The following is a 19,493-nucleotide window of genomic DNA, read 5'->3' as shown; positions in this document are numbered from 1 at the left end:
GTAGTTATACTGCCCTGGCATTCTAGGGGCCCAAATGTGTGGTAAGGAGTTTGAAATCAAATTCTGTAAAAAATGGCTGGTGAAATCCGAAAGGTGCTCTTTGGAATGTGGGCCCCTTTGCCCACCTACGCTACAAAAAAGTGTCACACATGTGGTATCTCCGTATTCAGGAGAAGTTGGGGAATGTGTTTTGGGGTGTCATTTTACATATACCCATGCTGGGTGAGAGAAATATCTTGGCAAAAGACAACTTTGTATAAAAAAAATGGTAAAAGTTGTCTTTTGCCAAGATATTTCTCTCACCCAGCATGGGTATATGTAAAATGACACGCCAAAACACATTCCCCAACTTCTCCTGAATACGGAGATACCACATGTGACACTTTTTTGCAGCCTAGGTGGGCAAAGGGGCCCATATTCCAAAGAGCACCTTTCGGATTTCACTGGTCATTTTTTACAGAATTTGATTTCAAACTCCTTACCACACATTTGGGCCCCTAGAATGCCAGGGCAGTATAACTACCCCACAAGTGACCCCATTTTGGAAAGAAGACACCCCAAGGTATTAGCTGATGGGCATAGTGAGTTCATGGAAGTTTTTATTTTTTGTCACAAGTTAGTGGAATATGAGACTTTGTAAGAAAAAAAAAATCATAATTTTCCACTAACTTGTGACAAAAAATAAAAATTCTAGGAACTCGCCATGCCCCTCACGGAATACCTTGGGGTGTCTTCTTTCCAAAATGGGGTCACTTGTGGGGTAGTTATACTGCCCTGGCATTTTCCAGGGGCCCTAATGTGTGGTAAGTAGGTAAATGACCTGTGAAATCCTAAAGGTGCTCTTTGGAATATGGGCCCCTTTGCCCACCTAGGCTGCAAAAAAGTGTCACACATGTGGTATCGCCGTATTCAGGAGAAGTTGGGGAATGTGTTTTGGGGTGTCATTTTACATATACCCATGCTGGGTGAGAGAAATATCTTGGCAAAAGACAACTTTTCCCATTTTTTTATACAAAGTTGGCATTTGACCAAGATATTTCTCTCACCCAGCATGGGTATATGTAAAATGACACCCCAAAACACATTCCCCAACTTCTCCTGAGTACGGCGATACCAGATGTGTGACACTTTTTTGCAGCCTAGATGCGCAAAGGTGCCCAACTTCCTTTTAGGAGGGCATTTTTAGACATTTGGATACCAGACTTCTTCTCACGCTTTGGGGCCCCTAGAATGCCAGGGCAGTATAAATACCCCACATGTGACCCCATTTTGGAAAGAAGACACCCCAAGGTATTCAATGAGGGGCATGGCGAGTTCATAGAAATTTTTTTTTTTGGCACAAGTTAGCGGAAAATGATATTTTTAATTTTTTTCTCACAAAGTCTCCCTTTCCGCTAACTTGGGACAAAAATTTCAATCTTTCATGGACTCAATATGCCCCTCACGGAATACCTGGGGGTGTCTTCTTTCCGAAATGGGGTCACATGTGGGGTATTTATACTGCCCTGGCATTCTAGGGGCCCTAAAGCGTGAGAAGAAGTCTGGAATATAAATGTCTAAAAAATTTTACGCATTTGGATTCCGTGAGGGGTATGGTGAGTTCATGTGAGATTTAATTTTTTGACACAAGTTAGTGGAATATGAGACTTTGGAAGAAAAAATAATAATAATTCCGCTAACTTGGGCCAAAAAAATGTCTGAATGGAGCCTTACAGAGGGGTGATCAATGACAGGGGGGTGATCAATGACAGGGGGGTGATCAATGACAGGGGGGGTGATCAATGACAGGGGGGTGATCAGAGAGTCTATATGGGGTGATCACCCCCCTGTCATTGATCACCCCCCTGTAAGGCTCCATTCAGATGTTCGTATGTGTTTTGCGGATCCGATCCATGTATCCGTGGATCCGTAAAAATCATACGGACATCTGAATGCAGCCTGACAGGGGGGTGATCAATGACAGGGGGGGGTGATCAATGACAGGGGGGTGATCAGGGAGTCTATATGGGGTGATCACCCCCCCTGGAAGGCTCCAGGGAGACGCCTGTATGTGTTTTGCGGATCCGATCCATCTATCAGTGGATCCGTAAAAATCATGCGGACATCTGAATGGAGCTTTACAGGGGGGTGATCAATGACAGGGGGATAATCAATGACAGGGGGGTGATCAGGGAGTCTATATGGGGGGATCACCACAGTCATTGATCACGCCCCTGTAAGGCTCCATTCAGACATCCGTATGCGTTTTGCGGATCCGATCCATCTATCAGTGGATCCGTAAAAATCATGCGGACATCTGAATGGAGCTTTACAGGGGGTTGATCAATGACAGGGGGGTAATCAATGACAGCGGGGTGATCAGGGAGTCTATATGGGGTGATAACCACAGTCATTGATCACGCCCCTGTAAGGCTCCATTCAGACGTCCGTATGTGTTTTGCGGATCCGATCCATGTATCCGTGGATCCGTAAAAATCATACGGACATCTGAATGCAGCCTGACAGGGGGGTGATCAATGACAGGGGGGGGTGATCAATGACAGGGGGGTGATCAGGGAGTCTATATGGGGTGATCACCCCCCCTGGAAGGCTCCAAGGAGACGCCTGTATGTGTTTTGCGGATCCGATCCATCTATCAGTGGATCCGTAAAAATCATGCGGACGTCTGAATGGAGCTTTACAGGAGGGTGATCAATGACAGGGGGGTAATCAATGACAGGGGGGTGATCAGGGAGTCTATATGGGGTGATCACCACAGTCATTGATCACGCCCCTGTAAGGCTCCATTCAGACGTCCGTATGCATTTTGCGGATCCGATCCATCTATCAGTGGATCCGTAAAAATCCTGCGGACATCTGAATGGAGCTTTACAGGGGGTTGATCAATGACAGGGGGGTAATCAATGACAGCGGGGTGATCAGGGAGTCTATATGGGGTGATAACCACAGTCATTGATCACGCCCATGTAAGGCTCCATTCAGACGTCCGTATGCGTTTTGCGGATCCGATCCATCTATCAGTGGATCCGTAAAAATCATGCGGACATCTGAATGGAGCTTTACAGGGGGTTGATCAATGACAGGGGGGTATTCAATGACAGGGGGGTGATCAGGGAGTCTATATGGGGTGATCAGGGGTGATCAAGGGTGAATAAGGGGTTAATAAGTGACAGGGGGGGGTGTAGTGTAGTGGTGCTTGGTGCAACATATTACAGAGCTGCCTGTGTCCTCTGGTGGTCGATCCAAACAAAGGGGACCACCAGAGGACCAGGTAGCAGGTATATTAGACGCTGTTATCAAAACAGCGTCTAATATACCTGTTAGGGGTTAAAAAAAACACATCTCCAGCCTGCCAGCGAACGATCGCCGCTGGCAGGCTGGAGATCAACTCTCTTACCTTCCGTTCCTGTGAGCGTGCGCGCCTGTGTGCGCGCGTTCACAGGAAATCTCGCGTCTCGCGAGATGACGCACGGATGCGTCCAGGAGGAATGAATCAACCACCTTCCGGACGCATTCGTGCGTTAGGCGGTCGGGAGGTGGTTAAAAAAAATGGAATAAGTGTATATTTATTGGTTTGGGTAAAAGTTATACCGTTTACAAACTATGGTACAAAAATGTGAATTTCCGCATTTTGAAGCAGCTCTGACTCTCTGAGCACCTGTCATGTTTCCTGAGGTTCTACAATGCCCAGACAGTAGAAAAACCCCACAAATGACCCCCTTTCGGAAAGTAGACACCCTAAGGTATTCGCTGATGGGCATAGTGAGTTCATAGAAGTTTTTATTTTTTGTCACAAGTTAGCGGAAAATGATATTTTTAATTTTTTTCTCACAAAGTCTCCCTTTCCGCTAACTTGGGACAAAAATTTCAATCTTTCATGGACTCAATATGCCCCTCACGGAATACCTGGGGGTGTCTTCTTTCCGAAATGGGGTCACATGTGGGGTATTTATACTGCCCTGGCATTCTAGGGGCCCTAAAGCGTGAGAAGAAGTCTGGAATATAAATGTCTAAAAAATTTTACGCATTTGGATTCCGTGAGGGGTATGGTGAGTTCATGTGAGATTTAATTTTTTTACACAAGTTAGTGGAATATGAGACTTTGGAAGAAAAAATAATAATAATTCCGCTAACTTGGGCCAAAAAAATGTCTGAATGGAGCCTTACAGAGGGGTGATCAATGACAGGGGGGTGATCAATGACAGGGGGGTGATCAATGACAGGGGGGGTGATCAATGACAGGGGGGTGATCAGAGAGTCTATATGGGGTGATCACCCCCCTGTCATTGATCACCCCCCTGTAAGGCTCCATTCAGATGTTCGTATGTGTTTTGCGGATCCGATCCATGTATCCGTGGATCCGTAAAAATCATACGGACATCTGAATGCAGCCTGACAGGGGGGTGATCAATGACAGGGGGGGGTGATCAATGACAGGGGGGTGATCAGGGAGTCTATATGGGGTGATCACCCCCCCCTGGAAGGCTCCAGGGAGACGCCTGTATGTGTTTTGCGGATCCGATCCATCTATCAGTGGATCCGTAAAAATCATGCGGACATCTGAATGGAGCTTTACAGGGGGGTGATCAATGACAGGGGGATAATCAATGACAGGGGGGTGATCAGGGAGTCTATATGGGGGGATCACCACAGTCATTGATCACGCCCCTGTAAGGCTCCATTCAGACATCCGTATGCGTTTTGCGGATCCGATCCATCTATCAGTGGATCCGTAAAAATCATGCGGACATCTGAATGGAGCTTTACAGGGGGTTGATCAATGACAGGGGGGTAATCAATGACAGCGGGGTGATCAGGGAGTCTATATGGGGTGATAACCACAGTCATTGATCACGCCCCTGTAAGGCTCCATTCAGACGTCCGTATGTGTTTTGCGGATCCGATCCATGTATCCGTGGATCCGTAAAAATCATACGGACATCTGAATGCAGCCTGACAGGGGGGTGATCAATGACAGGGGGGGGTGATCAATGACAGGGGGGTGATCAGGGAGTCTATATGGGGTGATCACCCCCCCTGGAAGGCTCCAGGGAGACGCCTGTATTTGTTTTGCGGATCCGATCCATCTATCAGTGGATCCGTAAAAATCATGCGGACGTCTGAATGGAGCTTTACAGGAGGGTGATCAATGACAGGGGGGTAATCAATGACAGGGGGGTGATCAGGGAGTCTATATGGGGTGATCACCACAGTCATTGATCACGCCCCTGTAAGGCTCCATTCAGACGTCCGTATGCGTTTTGCGGATCCGATCCATCTATCAGTGGATCCGTAAAAATCATGCGGACATCTGAATGGAGCTTTACAGGGGGTTGATCAATGACAGGGGGGTATTCAATGACAGGGGGGTGATCAGGGAGTCTATATGGGGTGATCAGGGGTGATCAAGGGTGAATAAGGGGTTAATAAGTGACAGGGGGGGGTGTAGTGTAGTGGTGCTTGGTGCAACATATTACAGAGCTGCCTGTGTCCTCTGGTGGTCGATCCAAACAAAGGGGACCACCAGAGGACCAGGTAGCAGGTATATTAGACGCTGTTATCAAAACAGCGTCTAATATACCTGTTAGGGGTTAAAAAAAACACATCTCCAGCCTGCCAGCGAACGATCGCCGCTGGCAGGCTGGAGATCAACTCTCTTACCTTCCGTTCCTGTGAGCGCGCGTGCCTGTGTGCGCGCGTTCACAGGAAATCTCGCGTCTCGCGAGATGACGCACGGATGCGTCCAGGGGGAATGAATCAACCACCTTCCGGACGCATTCGTGCGTTAGGCGGTCGGGAGGTGGTTAAAAAAAATGGAATAAGTGTATATTTATTGGTTTGGGTAAAAGTTATACCGTTTACAAACTATGGTACAAAAATGTGAATTTCCGCTTTTTGAAGCAGCTCTGACTCTCTGAGCACCTGTCATGTTTCCTGAGGTTCTACAATGCCCAGACAGTAGAAAAACCCCACAAATGACCCCCTTTCGGAAAGTAGACACCCTAAGGTATTCGCTGATGGGCATAGTGAGTTCATAGAAGTTTTTATTTTTTGTCACAAGTTAGTGGAAAATGAGGATTTTTTATTTTTTCTTACAAAGTCTCATATTCCACTAACTTGTGACAAAAAATAAAAAATTCCATGAACTCACTATGCCCATCACGAAATACCTTGGGGTGTCTTCTTTCCAAAATGGGGTCACTTGTGGGGTAGTTATACTCCCCTGCCATTTTAGGGGCCCTAATGCGTGAGAAGTAGTTTGAAATTCAAATGTGTAAAAAATGTCCTGTGAAATCCTAAAGGTGCTCTTTAGAATTTGGGACCCTTTGCCCACCTAGGCTGCAAAAAAGTGTCACACATGTGGTATCTCCGTACTCAGGAGAAGTTGGGCAATGTGTTTTGGGGTGTATTTTTACATATACCCATGCTGGGTGAGAGAAATATCTCTCTAAAAGACAACTTTTCCCATTTTTTATACAAAGTTGTCATTTGACAGAGATATTTATCTCACCCAGCATGGGTATATGTAAAAATACACCCCAAAACACATAGCCCTACTTCTCCTGAGTACGGCGATACCACATGTGTGACACTTTTTTGCAGCCTGGGTGGGCAAAGGGGCCCAAATTCTAAAGAGCACCTTTAGGATTTCACAGGGCATTTTTAACACATTTGGATTTCAAACTACTTCTCACACATTAGGGCCCCTAAAATGCCAAGGCAGTATAAATACCCCACAAGTGACCCCATTTTGGAAAGAAGACACCCCAAGGTATTCCGTGAGGGGCATGGCGAGTTCCTAGAATTTTTTTATTCTTGGCACAAGTTAGCGGAAAATAATGATTTTTATTTTTTTCCTTACAAAGTCTCATATTCCACTAACTTGTGACAAAAAATAAAAACTTCCATGAACTCACTATGCCCATCACGAAATACCTTGGGGTGTCTTCTTTCCAAAATGGGGTCACTTGTGGGGTAGTTATACTGCCCTGGCATTTTAGGGGCCCTAATGCGTGAGAAGTAGTTTGAAATTCAAATGTGTAAAAAATGTCCTGTGAAATCCTAAAGGTGCTCTTTAGAATGTGGGCCCCTTTGCCCACCTAGGCTGCAAAAAAGTGTCACACATGTGGTATCGCCGTACTCAGGAGAAGTAGGGCAATATGTTTTGGGGTGTATTTTTACATATACCCATGCTGGGTGAGAGAAATATCTCTGTAAAAGTCAACTTTTCCCATTTTTTTTTATACAAAGTTGTCATTTTAGAGAGAGATTTCTCTCACCCAGCATGGGTATATGTAAAAGACAACCCAAAACGCATTGCCCTACCCCACATGTGACCCCATTTTGGAAAGAAGACACCCCAAGGTATTCCGTGAGGGGCATAGCGAGTTCATAGAAGTTTTTTTTTTTTTGCACAAGTTAGCAGAAATAGATTTTTTTTTGTTTTTTCTCACAAAGTCTCCCTTTCCGCTAACTTCTGACAAAAAGTTCAATCTTTCATGGACTCAATATGCCCCTCAGCGAATACCTTGGGGTGTCTTCTTTCTGAAATGGGGTCACTTGTGGGGTATTTATACTGCCCTGGCATTTTAGGGGCCCTAAAGCGTGAGAAGAAGTCTGGAATATAAATGTCTAAAAATTTTTACGCATTTGGATTCCGTGAGGGGTATGGTGAGTTCATGTGAGATTTTATTTTTTGTCACAAGTTAGTGGAATATGAGACTTTGTAAGAAAAAAAAAATAATTATCTTCTATGAACTCGCCATGCCCCTCAAAAGTGATCTTTTTATAGCGCAGCAGCGATTTTACGGTGTTTTTGCAGTGATCAGAAAAAAAAATTCTGTCACTGCGGTGGGGCGGACTGAACGCAAGTGTGCGCACAAGATCAGGCCTGATCGGGCGAACACTGCGTTTTTTCTAGAGCCTATAGAACATGTCCTATTCTTGTCCGCAATTGCGGACAAGAAAAGGCATTTTCTATATAGTTCTGGCAATGTGCGGATCCGCAAAATGCGGAAAGCACATTGCCGGTGTCCGTGTTTTGCGGATCCGGGTATTCGTAAAACACATACGGACGTCTGAATGGAGCCTTACAGGGGGGTGATCAATGACAGGGGGGTGATCAGGGAATCTATATGGGGTGATCACCCCCCTGTAAGGCTCCATTCAGACGTCCGTATGTGTTTTGCGGATCCGCGGATCCGTGGATCCGCAAAACACATACTGACGTCTGAATGGATCCTTACAGGGGGGTGATCAATGACAGGGGGGTGATCAGGGAGTCTATATGGGGTGATCACCCCCCTGTCATTGATCACCCCCCTGTCAGGCTCCATTCAGACGTCCGTATGTGTTTTGCGGATCCATGGATCCGCAAAACACATACGGACGTCTGAATGGAGCCTGACAGGGGGGTGATCAATGACAGGGGGTGATCAGGGAGTCTATATGGGGTGATCACCCCCTGTCATTGATCACCCCCCTGTCAGGTCAAGCTCCATTAAGACGTCCGTATGTGTTTTGCGGATCCGCGGATCCGCAAAACACATACGGACGTCTGAATGGAGCCTTACAGGGGGGTGATCAATGACAGGGGGGTGATCAGGGAGTCTAATATGGGGTGATCACCCCCCTGTCATTGATCACCCCCCCTGTCAGGCTCCATTCAGACGTCCGTATGTGTTTTGCGGATCCATGGATCCGCAAAACACATACGGACGTCTGAATGGAGCCTTACAGGGGGGTGATCAATGACAGGGGGTGATCAGGGAGTCTATATGGGGTGATCACCCCCCTGTAAGGCTCCATTCAGACGTCCGTATGTGTTTTGCGGATCCGCGGATCCGCAAAACGCATACGGACGTCTTAATGGAGCCTTACAGGGGGGTGATCAATGACAGGGGGTGATCAGGGAGTCTATATGGGGTGATCACCCCCTGTCATTGATCACCCCCCTGTCAGGTCAAGCTCCATTAAGACGTCCGTATGTGTTTTGCGGATCCGCGGATCCGCAAAACACATACGGACGTCTGAATGGAGCCTTACAGGGGGGTGATCAGTGACAGGAGGGTGATCAGGGAGTCTATATGGGGTGATCAGGGGTTAATAAGGGGTTAATAAGTGACAGGGGGGGGTGTAGTGTAGTGGTGTTTGGTGCTACTTTACAGAGCTGCCTGTGTCCTCTGGTGGTCGATCCAAGCAAAAGGGACCACCAGAGGACCAGGTAGCAGGTATATTAGACGCTGTTATCAAAACAGCGTCTAATATACCTTTAAGGGGTTAAAAAAAAATCGGATCTACAGCCTGCCAGCGAATGATCGCCACTGGCAGGCTGAAGATCCACTCGATTACCTGCAGTTCCTGTGAACGAGCGCACCTGTGTGCGCGCGTTCACAGGAAATCTCGCCTCTCGCGAGATGACGCGTAGATGCGTGATTGTGCCTGAGTCAGCCGCCTCCGGAACGCGATCCTGCGTTAGGCGGTCCGGAGGCGGTTAATGATCTTTGAGAAAGTGGAGCGGAATCGATAGCAAAAACAGGTATATCCTTTTCCAAAGTGCATACCTGGAAACCATGCGTTATTGCAAATTGATTATCAATGAGATTGACAGCTGCTCCACTATCTACAAAAATCTCACAAACAATGTTCTTGCTGTCTAGCGCCACCCTGGCAGGTAGGAGAAAATGGGAACTACAATTAAATGGCAAACCTTCAATTTCCGCATTAACCTTGCCAATAGTAGCAAATGGAAAGTTTTTAGAGGGTTTTTTTCTTTTTGTTTTATTACCCTCAGAAAACTCCATGAATCTCCTAGAGGGGAAAACATTAGCCAAATGATTTATACCCCCACAACAGAAACAAACCCTCTTCTAAGAGCTGAATCCTCTACTATCAGAGGCAAGCAAACCCAGCTGCATGGCCTCCTCCTCAGAGAGGATTGAGAGAGACTGAGACCCCTGCGCACTGAGTGAGACAGCCCCACTCTCCTTGGACTGAATATGACAGGAAGGAGTAGTCTCCTCTCTCTCTAAGACGCCTGTCAATTCGAAACAGCTAGAGACATGGCAGATTCTAACGAGGCTGGTCTCTCATGAAAAGCAAATGCATCTTTCAATCTTTCCGAAAGACAATGGCAAAATTGACTTCGGAGTGCAGCTTCATTCCAACCAGTATCAGCTGCCCATCTCTGAAATTCTGAACAATATATCTCTGCGGACTGTTTACCCTGGCATAAAAGACGCAGTTTAGATTCAGCCAGAGCAATACGATCCGGGTCATCATATATCTGCCCCAGGGCTACAAAAAATTTATCCACCGATTGGAGGGGCCGTGCCCCTCCAAGAGCAGCGAAAAGGCCCAAGACTGAGCGTTATCCCTGAGTAGCGAGATGATGATCCCCACCCTCTGCTCCTCATCACCAGAGGAATGAGGAAGTAGGCGAAAATGGAGTTTGCAAGCCTATCTAAAGCGAACAAAATTCTCACTACCCCCGGAGAACGTATCCGGAAGAGAAATCTTAGGCTCAGAACAAACTCCATGAACGCAAGCAGAACCGGTCACCTGAAACTGAGACACAGTTTTACGGAGATCTGCTACCTCTAGTGAAAGACCTTGCATGTGGTCAATCAAGTCTGAAACCGGATCCATGCTTAAGACGGTTATGGCGGTTTATAATGTCACGGATGGTGTTGCAGAAAGCTGGAACTTATAAACATCCGACTGGCTTGATCCCAAACTAAGGAGCATATGGGTGAGCCTTATACAACCCCTAGAGCTCTCCCTGTCTGCTATGTCCATGCAAAGATCTTTATGGTAGACGATTGCATGTCCACGTACCTTATACTATCTGACACCTGAATCCCTATAATAGTGAGGGGACACGACCACCAGCTCCCTGCACTTAATACGGACGGAGTCAGGGTCACCTACAATCAAGCCAGCAAGTAAACACAAATAAAGGAAACAGACTTATCTGAGGAATCAGCAGTAGCAGCCTCCAGCAGTGAACAACTCATCCAGAAAGAAGTATAAACCGCAAAGTGAGGCAGTATGGGAGGGAATATAAAGGGAGACAATCAGTGCAAATAGATGACAGCTGGGAGAAGGAAAGGAGATGACAAAGTGAAACCAAAACAAAGAACTTCATGCAAGAGGTAGCGAAGAACGTCTAACAGACCTTCTCACAGAGCTGGCGGTGACACACAAAGGGGGAATAATTACTATATGGCGGCATTAAAGGGGTTGTCCTGGTTCGGAGCTGAACCTGGACATATCCAGAATTTCTGAATTTCACCCAGGCAGGCCCTGTGATATCAGCATCAGAGCATGAAATGCTCTGATGCTCTCCCTTGCCCTGCGCTGGATTGCGCAGGGCAATGGCCTTTTTTGTTTAAAATATTATACTGCTGGGCGGAGGCTTCCGCCTAGCAGTGTTCCCGGTGACGTCGCTGACTCTGATAGGCGGGCTTTAACGCTGCCCTAGCCATTTTACAGGCTAGGGCAGCGCTAAAGCCCGCCTAGCAGAGCCGGTAACATCACCAGGCTCACTGCTGGGCGGAAGCCTCATCCTAGCAGTCCTTATGGAGTGGCTGGTACATCATCGGATCCATGATCTTTTCCCTGCGTGATTCAGTAAAGGGCAAAGGAGAGCATTGCAGCATGAAATGCTGCAATGCTTATATCAGGGGGGCTGACTGGGTGAAATTGTGGCTATGTTACCCCTTTAAAGAGGACCTTTCATGTTTTTCTTTTAGTTTAGATAAATACCTTTCGCTGATGCTGCCACCCTGCCAATTCTCCCACTCATTATGTTAATACTGAGCATCGGTACTGGGAGGAGAAGACGGCAGGGTTTCTCAATGGGCGTCTCCTTCTCTCTGCTGTGATTGGACCGCGGCACAGCCAGGGAAAAGAAGACGCCCATTGAGAAACCCTGGCGTCTTCTCCTACCTGTACCAATGCTCAGTATTAACATACTGAGTGGTAAAACTGCAGGGGGGCACAGCGGGGAGTAGGAGAGATATAAAAAAAAAACTGTCAGGGTGGCAGCATCAGTGGGGAGTACCCCACAAGGAAAGGTATTTATTTAAAATAAAAGAAAAACATGAAAGGTCCTCTTTAATTCCTTAGGGACTTAGGGCGTACCGGTACTCCCTGTTTCCCGAGTCCTTAAGGACTCAGGACGTACCGGTACGTCCTAACTTTAAACAGACATTGCGGCGGGGGTTAATTGTGACAGGATGCCCGCTGAAATCATTCTGCGTGATTACCTTGAAGCAAGGAAGCTCACGCGAAATTTTATCTGTAGTGGCATTTCTAAGGCTACTTTTACACTGGCGTTTTGGCATTCCGTTTGTGAGATCCGTTTAGGGCTCTCAAAAGCGGTCCAAACTGATCAGCTTGCATTCTAATGCTCAGAATGCATCAGTCACCATTCTGCTTTGGAGACGGACAGTGTCGGACTGGGGAACTTAGGGCCCACCAGTGTAACTGATTCTGGGGGCCCACCTTAGGGCTCCTACACACAAACTTATTTTTATTCCCATGTCTGTACCGTTCACTTAACTTCAATGAGGCCGCAAAAAAAAAAAAAAATTTGACTCTGTGTGCATTCTGTGTCTGTATGTCCGCATGGCCGTTCTGCAAAATGATAGAACTTGTCATTTTATTGTCAGCATTACAGACAAGGATAGGACTGTTCTGTTAGAGGTCGGCTGTTCTGTTCCGCATAATGTGGAACGCACACACCCAGTATCGATGTTTTGGGGATACGCAATTTGCAGACTGCAAAACATCAAACGGTTGTGTTCATGAGCACTTACAGTGATAACAGAAATATTAAAGATGAAGTATAATGGCGGACACAAACATACATGTGGCAGAATTTACACATATATAGCTATCCTGCACTTAAAGGGAGTCTGTCATCAAAGTTTCACCTTTTTAACCCTTCCCATAGCTTTCTAGCAGCCTTACAGTTAATAAAAACGTTACCTTTATGAGTAATCCTGGACTTATAAAACCGGCAAAAAACAACTTAGTAGCATATGCAAATGAGGGCTCGCAAGTGCCCAGGGGCGGCATTACCCTCGTAGGTGCCCAGCTAGCTCAGCCTTATTGTCGCTTCCCCCCGCCCTGTCTTTCCCTCTGACCGCCCATCTACTTACTTCTTGTTTCGCCGAGATCCCGCGCCTGCGCACTCAGTCCTTCGGCCGGCGCATGCGCACTGCGATGCCCATTCCTTGTACGGCATCACAGTAATTAATGCGCATGCGCCGGCTGACTGACTGAGTGCGCAGGCGCGGGATCTCGGCGAAACAAGAAGTAAGTAGATGGGCGGTCAGAGGGAAAGACTGGGCGGGGGGAAGCGACAATAAGGCTGAGCTAGCTGGGCACCTACGAGGGTAATGCCGCCCCTGGGCACTTGCGAGCCCTCATTTGCATATGCTACTAAGTTGTTTTTTGCCGGTTTTATAAGTCCAGGATTACTCATAAAGGTAACGTTTTTATTAACTGTAAGGCTGCTAGAAAGCTATGGGAAGGTTTAAAAAAATGAAACTTTGATGACAGACTCCCTTTAAGGGTACTTTCACACTTGCGTTAAACTTTTCCGGTATTGAGTTCCGTCCTAGTTTTACCCTAATGCATTCTAAATGGAGAGTAATTCGTTCAGGATGCATCAGGATGTCTTCAGTTCAGTCACTGTACGGTTTTTGGACGGAAAAAATATAGCAGCATGCTGCCGTATTTTCTCCGTCCAAAATTCCGGAACACTTGCCGGAATGCTGGATCCGGCATTTTTTTCCATTGAAATGCATTAATACCAGATCCAGCCCCAAGTGTTCCGGAAAAACGGATGCGGTTTTGCGGTCTGTGCATGCGCAGACCTTTAAAAATGTGAAAAAGATAAATATCAGATCCGTTTTTCCAGATGACAACCGGAGAGACGTATTCGGTATTGCAATGCATTTGTGAGACGGATCCACATCCGTATCCGTCTACAAATGGTATCCGTTTGCATACAGATTGCCGGATCCAGCAGGCATAGAAGCGAATGGGGCTGTGTGTTTTCCTGAACACACCATGAACGCATCCGGACCTAATCCGTGACGCTCGTGTGAAAGAGGCCTTAGTCAGTCAGAAACAAGACACATGCAGCACACACCAATCACTCATTGGACACATGTGGCACACAAGAAACGTATACACGGCTCACATGCTACTGACGCATATGTCACATGCTGCACATACACCACTGATACATATACAGCACACACCAATCACATACAGGAAACAGACAATGCATACACCAAGAAATGTATGCCTAACCCTTTAAGTGTAGGACACTTAAAGGGGATAAAGGGGTTGTCTCGCTTCAGCAATTGACATTTATCATGTAGAAAAAGTTAATACAAGGCACTAACTAATGTATTCTGATTCTCCATATTGACTCTTTTCCATCACATTATACACAGCACGGATCCATGGTTTTGACCACACTGCAATCCAGCAGCGGTGGCCGTGCTTGCACACTGTAGGTAAAGGTGTTGGCCTATGTGCACTTCCAGCCTTTCCCTATAGTGTGTAAGCACGGCCACCACTGCTGGATTGCAGGGTGGTCGTAACCACAGATACGTGCTGTGTATAATGTGATGGAAAGGAGGCAATATGGAGAATCACAATACATTAGTAAGTGCCTTGTATTAACTGCATGATAAATGCCATTTACTGATGTGAGACAAAACCTTTAACCATATATGTCTGGCATGAAATGTACCAAATTGTAACCTCCTCATGTTGTACATAATCTACATTATAATAAAAAGGGTTGTCCTACCATAATCGCAAGATCTTTTCCCCACCCGGCTTGTCTGGGCCTGACATGGATTGATTGACAGATCTCTCCCTATGCGGACATACAAAATTAATCTCCTGACATAAAAACACTTTGTAAAAAAGACATGAACAAGGACTTGGGGTATATTAGCGGACTTCACACCACCTGTAGCGATCAATGCCATGCAGCTGCTGTTTTAAAAAAACCTTACACTGGGTTGTCCGGGATTTTAATATTGATGGCCTATCAATATCGGATCACTGAGGTTCTGACACCCTGCATCCCCTGCTGTTTTAGAGTAGCTCTAGTGCTGGAAGTTGGTCCTGAAACTGCACCGCTCCATCCATTGTGCAGCAGACGGGCTGGTTCCTGCAGCAGCGCCCCCACACTTCTGGCGCAGATGATCGGCAAGCCTGTTGGAGTCCCGATTATCAGATATTGATGACCTAACTGCCCCCTGTAGGATAATAAGCTGAACTAGGTAGTGATATAACTGTAAGGGGTGCAGTGGTTGCATTCACATGTGGGCCCCGGAATCAGAGGTATTCACACCTATCTGGACTGCCTGAGACAGAGGGCTAACTGCTGGGCACCCAGGGCACACTATAAACCCGCCGCTGTGCTCTGCAGAATCCAGGGCGCGGCGGGGAACCTTACTGGCTGCGCGCCTGCGCTGCGCAGGGATGCTCTGTATGGAGAGCGCAGCGTAGGCATGTCACATATGAGGAGGCAGGGCCCACGATGGTGCAAGGTGGGCCCAGCTGCACTAAGCAGCGCTGCAGGGGAGCGGTCTGGAGAGGAGGCGCTAGGCACTGGCGGCCATGGCAAGTGAAGTAGCGAGGTGAATGATCATGGATCAGTCATCTCACCACGATGCCACTTATATGACAAGTCTGAGGTATCACTGTCGTGCTCATTGAAGTGGCAGGCAGCAGTGCTGGAGAGCTGCCTGCCGCACTAATCATTATGAATGAAAAGGCCAGAGGCCCACCGAGGGTGTCCCCGGCATCCCGGTGGGCCAGTCCGAGCCTGGAGACGGACACCAAAACGCTGCTTGCAGCGTTTTGGTGTCTGTCTGACGAAAGTGAGCCAAACGGTTCCGTTCTGACACACAATGTAAGTCAATGGGGACGGATCCGTTTTCTCAGACACAATAGAAACCTGATCCGTCCTCCATTGACTTTCAGTGGTGTTCAAGACGGATCCGTTTGGCTATGTTAAAGATAATACAAACGGATCCGTTCTGAACGGATGCAGACGGTTGCATTATCTGAACGGATCCGTCTGTGCAGATCCATGACGGATCCGCACCAAACGCGAGTGTGAAAGTAGCCCTAAGCGGAGCTGAGGAGCTTGACTCAGAGAAAATATGACTCTTCTCTGGTCACAAAAGTAAGATATGACTCGTATGTTAATTTGCATAATAATGCTATATATTTATTTAATTTGTCTGCAAATTAAATGAAAAGTGTAATTTATATGATTAGGGTAACACAATGAACATTTAGAAACGCTCAGTGAGGGTAGCATAGTAGAGGCGACAGGTTCCCTTTAAGGAGACTGGGTGTTCATAGTTATGGTTTGGGCAGTTATAGGCGTGGCCTATTATGAAAAAAAATTACCACAGTCGCCTGCTCATATTGTCCCTCTTTGGAGTTTTCAAGAGCTGATTGGTATGCTTGTCTATTCAGTATTATAGAGCCCTATCAGGTGTTTGTAATCCCCCCCTTTCTCAGGGATACTTAGAGATGTCCAGTTCTTGAACGAATTGTTCTTTTGAATCGATTCATCTGACTGAGCTGATCCGTTTGAGGTAGTAGAGACGAGCAGGTCTCGTGTAACATGATCCTAGAGTGAAGGCCGGGCCTTCCCAACCCACCTGGTCTGCAACCATTACCTCCAGTCCTGAGTTTTCCCCACCCCCTGGATGCTTGTCAGCCGACTCGGCAAGTGAATCTAAGATGCTTGTCAGCCGACTCGGCAAGTGAATCTAAGATGCTTGTCAGCCGACTCGGCAAGTGAATCGAAGAATCTTGTCAGCCGACTCGGCAAGTGAATCTAAGATGCTTGTCAGCCGACTCGGCAGGTGAATCTAAGAATCTTGTCAGCCGACTCGGCAAGTGAATCTAAGATGCTTGTCAGCCGACTCGGCAAGTGAATCTAAGATACTTGTCAGCCGACTCGGCAAGTGAATCTAAGATGCTTGTCAGCCGACTCGGCAAGTGAATCTAAGAATCTTGTCAGCCGACTCGGCAAGTGAATCTAAGATGCTTGTCAGCCGACTCGGCAAGTGAATCTAAGATGCTTGTCAGCCGACTCGGCAGGTGAATCGAAGATGCTTGTCAGCCGACTCGACAAGTGAATTGAAGGTTCGATTTATGAATCGGTTCCTTTGAATGAGCTGATTCAAATGAACCGATTCATAGAAGATTCGAACTTCCCATCACTAGGGTACTGCCTTTTCTTTCTGCTATTGTTTCCACTGGGCACATGTCTTGAGATGCTACCTCAGCTGCCGTTTACCATTTCTATTATTCCACATAATATGGGTTACTGGCTGCTGCGGCCTTCCCCGTTTTCAGGCCGAGACCTATACATCTGCCTATAGCCTTGGACCGAGATACGGTTAAACCAGGGTAATGGCTAAATACTATGCTCCGTAAGGACCTCCTGACGTCACTGCATCACGTGGCACTCCAAGATCACGTGGATCGGAAATAGGAGATCCGCGCTCTTTTTCGCATGTATCATGGCGGCTGGAGCTCGCTAGTGTCAGCAGCGCGGGGAGTGAACTAAAAAACTCCTGCAGCGTTATAGAAGTACGCGGAACCTGCTGATTAAGTAACTTATTTGGTACTGAAATTGTTGGGGATGTGCTGTGAGGGATTGTATGGGGGGGACAGCTGCGTGGATGCTGAGGGAGGGGGTATCTTGTATGGGGGGGCAGCTGAGGGAAGGGGTATCTTGTATGGGGGGGACAGCTGCGTGGATGCTGAGGGAGGGGGTATCTTGTATGGGGGGGCAGCTGCGTGGATGCTGAGGGAAGGGGTATCTTGTATGGGGGGGCAGCTGCGTGGATGCTGAGGGAAGGGGTATCTTGTATGGGGGGGACAGCTGCGTGGATGCTGAGGGAAGGGGTATCTTGTATGGGGGGGACAGCTGCGTGGATGCTGAGGGAAGGGGTATCTTGTATGGGGGGGCAGCTGCGTGGATGCTGAGGGAGGGGGTATCTTGTATGGGGGGGCAGCTGCGTGGATGCTGAGGGAAGGGGTATCTTGTATGGGGGGGCAGCTGCGTGGATGCTGAGGGAGGGGGTATCTTGTATGGGGGGGACAGCTGCGTGGATGCTGAGGGAGGGGGTATCTTGTATGGGGGGCAGCTGCGTGGATGCTGAGGGAGGGGGTATCTTGTATGGGGGGGACAGCTGCGTGGATGCTGAGGGAGGGGGTATCTTGTATGGGGGGGCAGCTGCGTGGATGCTGAGGGAAGGGGTATCTTGTATGGGGGGGCAGCTGCGTGGATGCTGAGGGAGGGGGTATCTTGTATGGGAGGGCAGCTGAGGGAAGGGGTATCTTGTATGGGGGGGACAGCTGCGTGGATGCTGAGGGAAGGGGTATCTTGTATGGGGGGGCAGCTGAGGGAAGGGGTATCTTGTATGGGGGGGACAGCTGCGTGGATGCTGAGGGAGGGGGTATCTTGTATGGGGGGGGACAGCTGCGTGGATGCTGAGGGAGGGGGTATCTTGTATGGGAGGGCAGCTGAGGGAAGGGGTATCTTGTATGGGGGGGACAGCTGCGTGGATGCTGAGGGAAGGGGTATCTTGTATGGGGGGGACAGCTGCGTGGATGCTGAGGGAGGGGGTATCTTGTATGGGGGGGCAGCTGCGTGGATGCTGAGGGAAGGGGTATCTTGTATGGGGGGGCAGCTGAGGGAAGGGGTATCTTGTATGGGGGGGACAGCTGCGTGGATGCTGAGGGAAGGGGTATCTTGTATGGGGGGGCAGCTGCATGGATGCTGAGGGAAGGGGTATCTTGTATGGGGGGGCAGCTGCATGGATGCTGAGGGAAGGGGTATCTTGTATGGGGGGACAGCTGCGTGGATGCTGAGGGAAGGGGTATCTTGTATGGGGGGGCAGCTGCATGGATGCTGAGGGAAGGGGTATCTTGTATGGGGGGGCAGCTGCATGGATGCTGAGGGAAGGGGTATCTTGTATGGGGGGGCAGCTGCGTGGATGCTGAGGGAATGGGTATCTTGTATGGGGGGGCAGCTGCGTGGATGCTGAGGGAAGGGGTATCTTGTATGGGGGGGCAGCTGCGTGGATGCTGAGGGAATGGGTATCTTGTATGGGGGGCAGCTGCGTGGATGCTGAGGGAAGGGGTATCTTGTATGGGGGGGCAGCTGAGGGAAGGGGTATCTTGTATGGGGGGGCAGCTGCTGAGGGAAGGGGTATCTTGTATGGGGGGGCAGCTGCTGAGGGAAGGGGTATCTTGTATGGGGGGGCAGCTGCTGAGGGAAGGGTATCTTGTATGGGGGGGCAGCTGCTGAGGGAGGGGGTATCTTGTATGGGGGGGCAGCTGCGTGGATGCTGAGGGAAGGGGTATCTTGTATGGGGGGAGCAGCTGTGTGTATGCTGAGGGAGGGGTTATCTTGTATGGGG

General features: G+C 48.3%; 1 long non-coding RNA gene across 1 annotated transcript; it reads right to left on the bottom strand.

The window, feature by feature from the left end:
• Positions 1 to 12,640: 12,640 nt before the first annotated feature.
• LOC120977030 lies at positions 12,641 to 17,454 on the bottom strand. The gene is made up of 3 exons (XR_005773810.1): positions 17,360 to 17,454; positions 14,837 to 14,905; positions 12,641 to 12,783 (listed from the first exon to the last, which is right to left on the bottom strand). It is a non-coding gene; the product is annotated as an uncharacterized LOC120977030 (long non-coding RNA).
• Between the last annotated feature and the right edge of the window lie 2,039 nt (positions 17,455 to 19,493).

This window comes from Bufo bufo, chromosome 8 (genome assembly GCF_905171765.1).
Source record: "Bufo bufo chromosome 8, aBufBuf1.1, whole genome shotgun sequence".
Taxonomy (NCBI): domain Eukaryota; kingdom Metazoa; phylum Chordata; class Amphibia; order Anura; family Bufonidae; genus Bufo; species Bufo bufo.
Note: the sequence above shows the minus strand (reverse complement) of the source record. Positions and strands in the feature narration are given on the sequence as shown.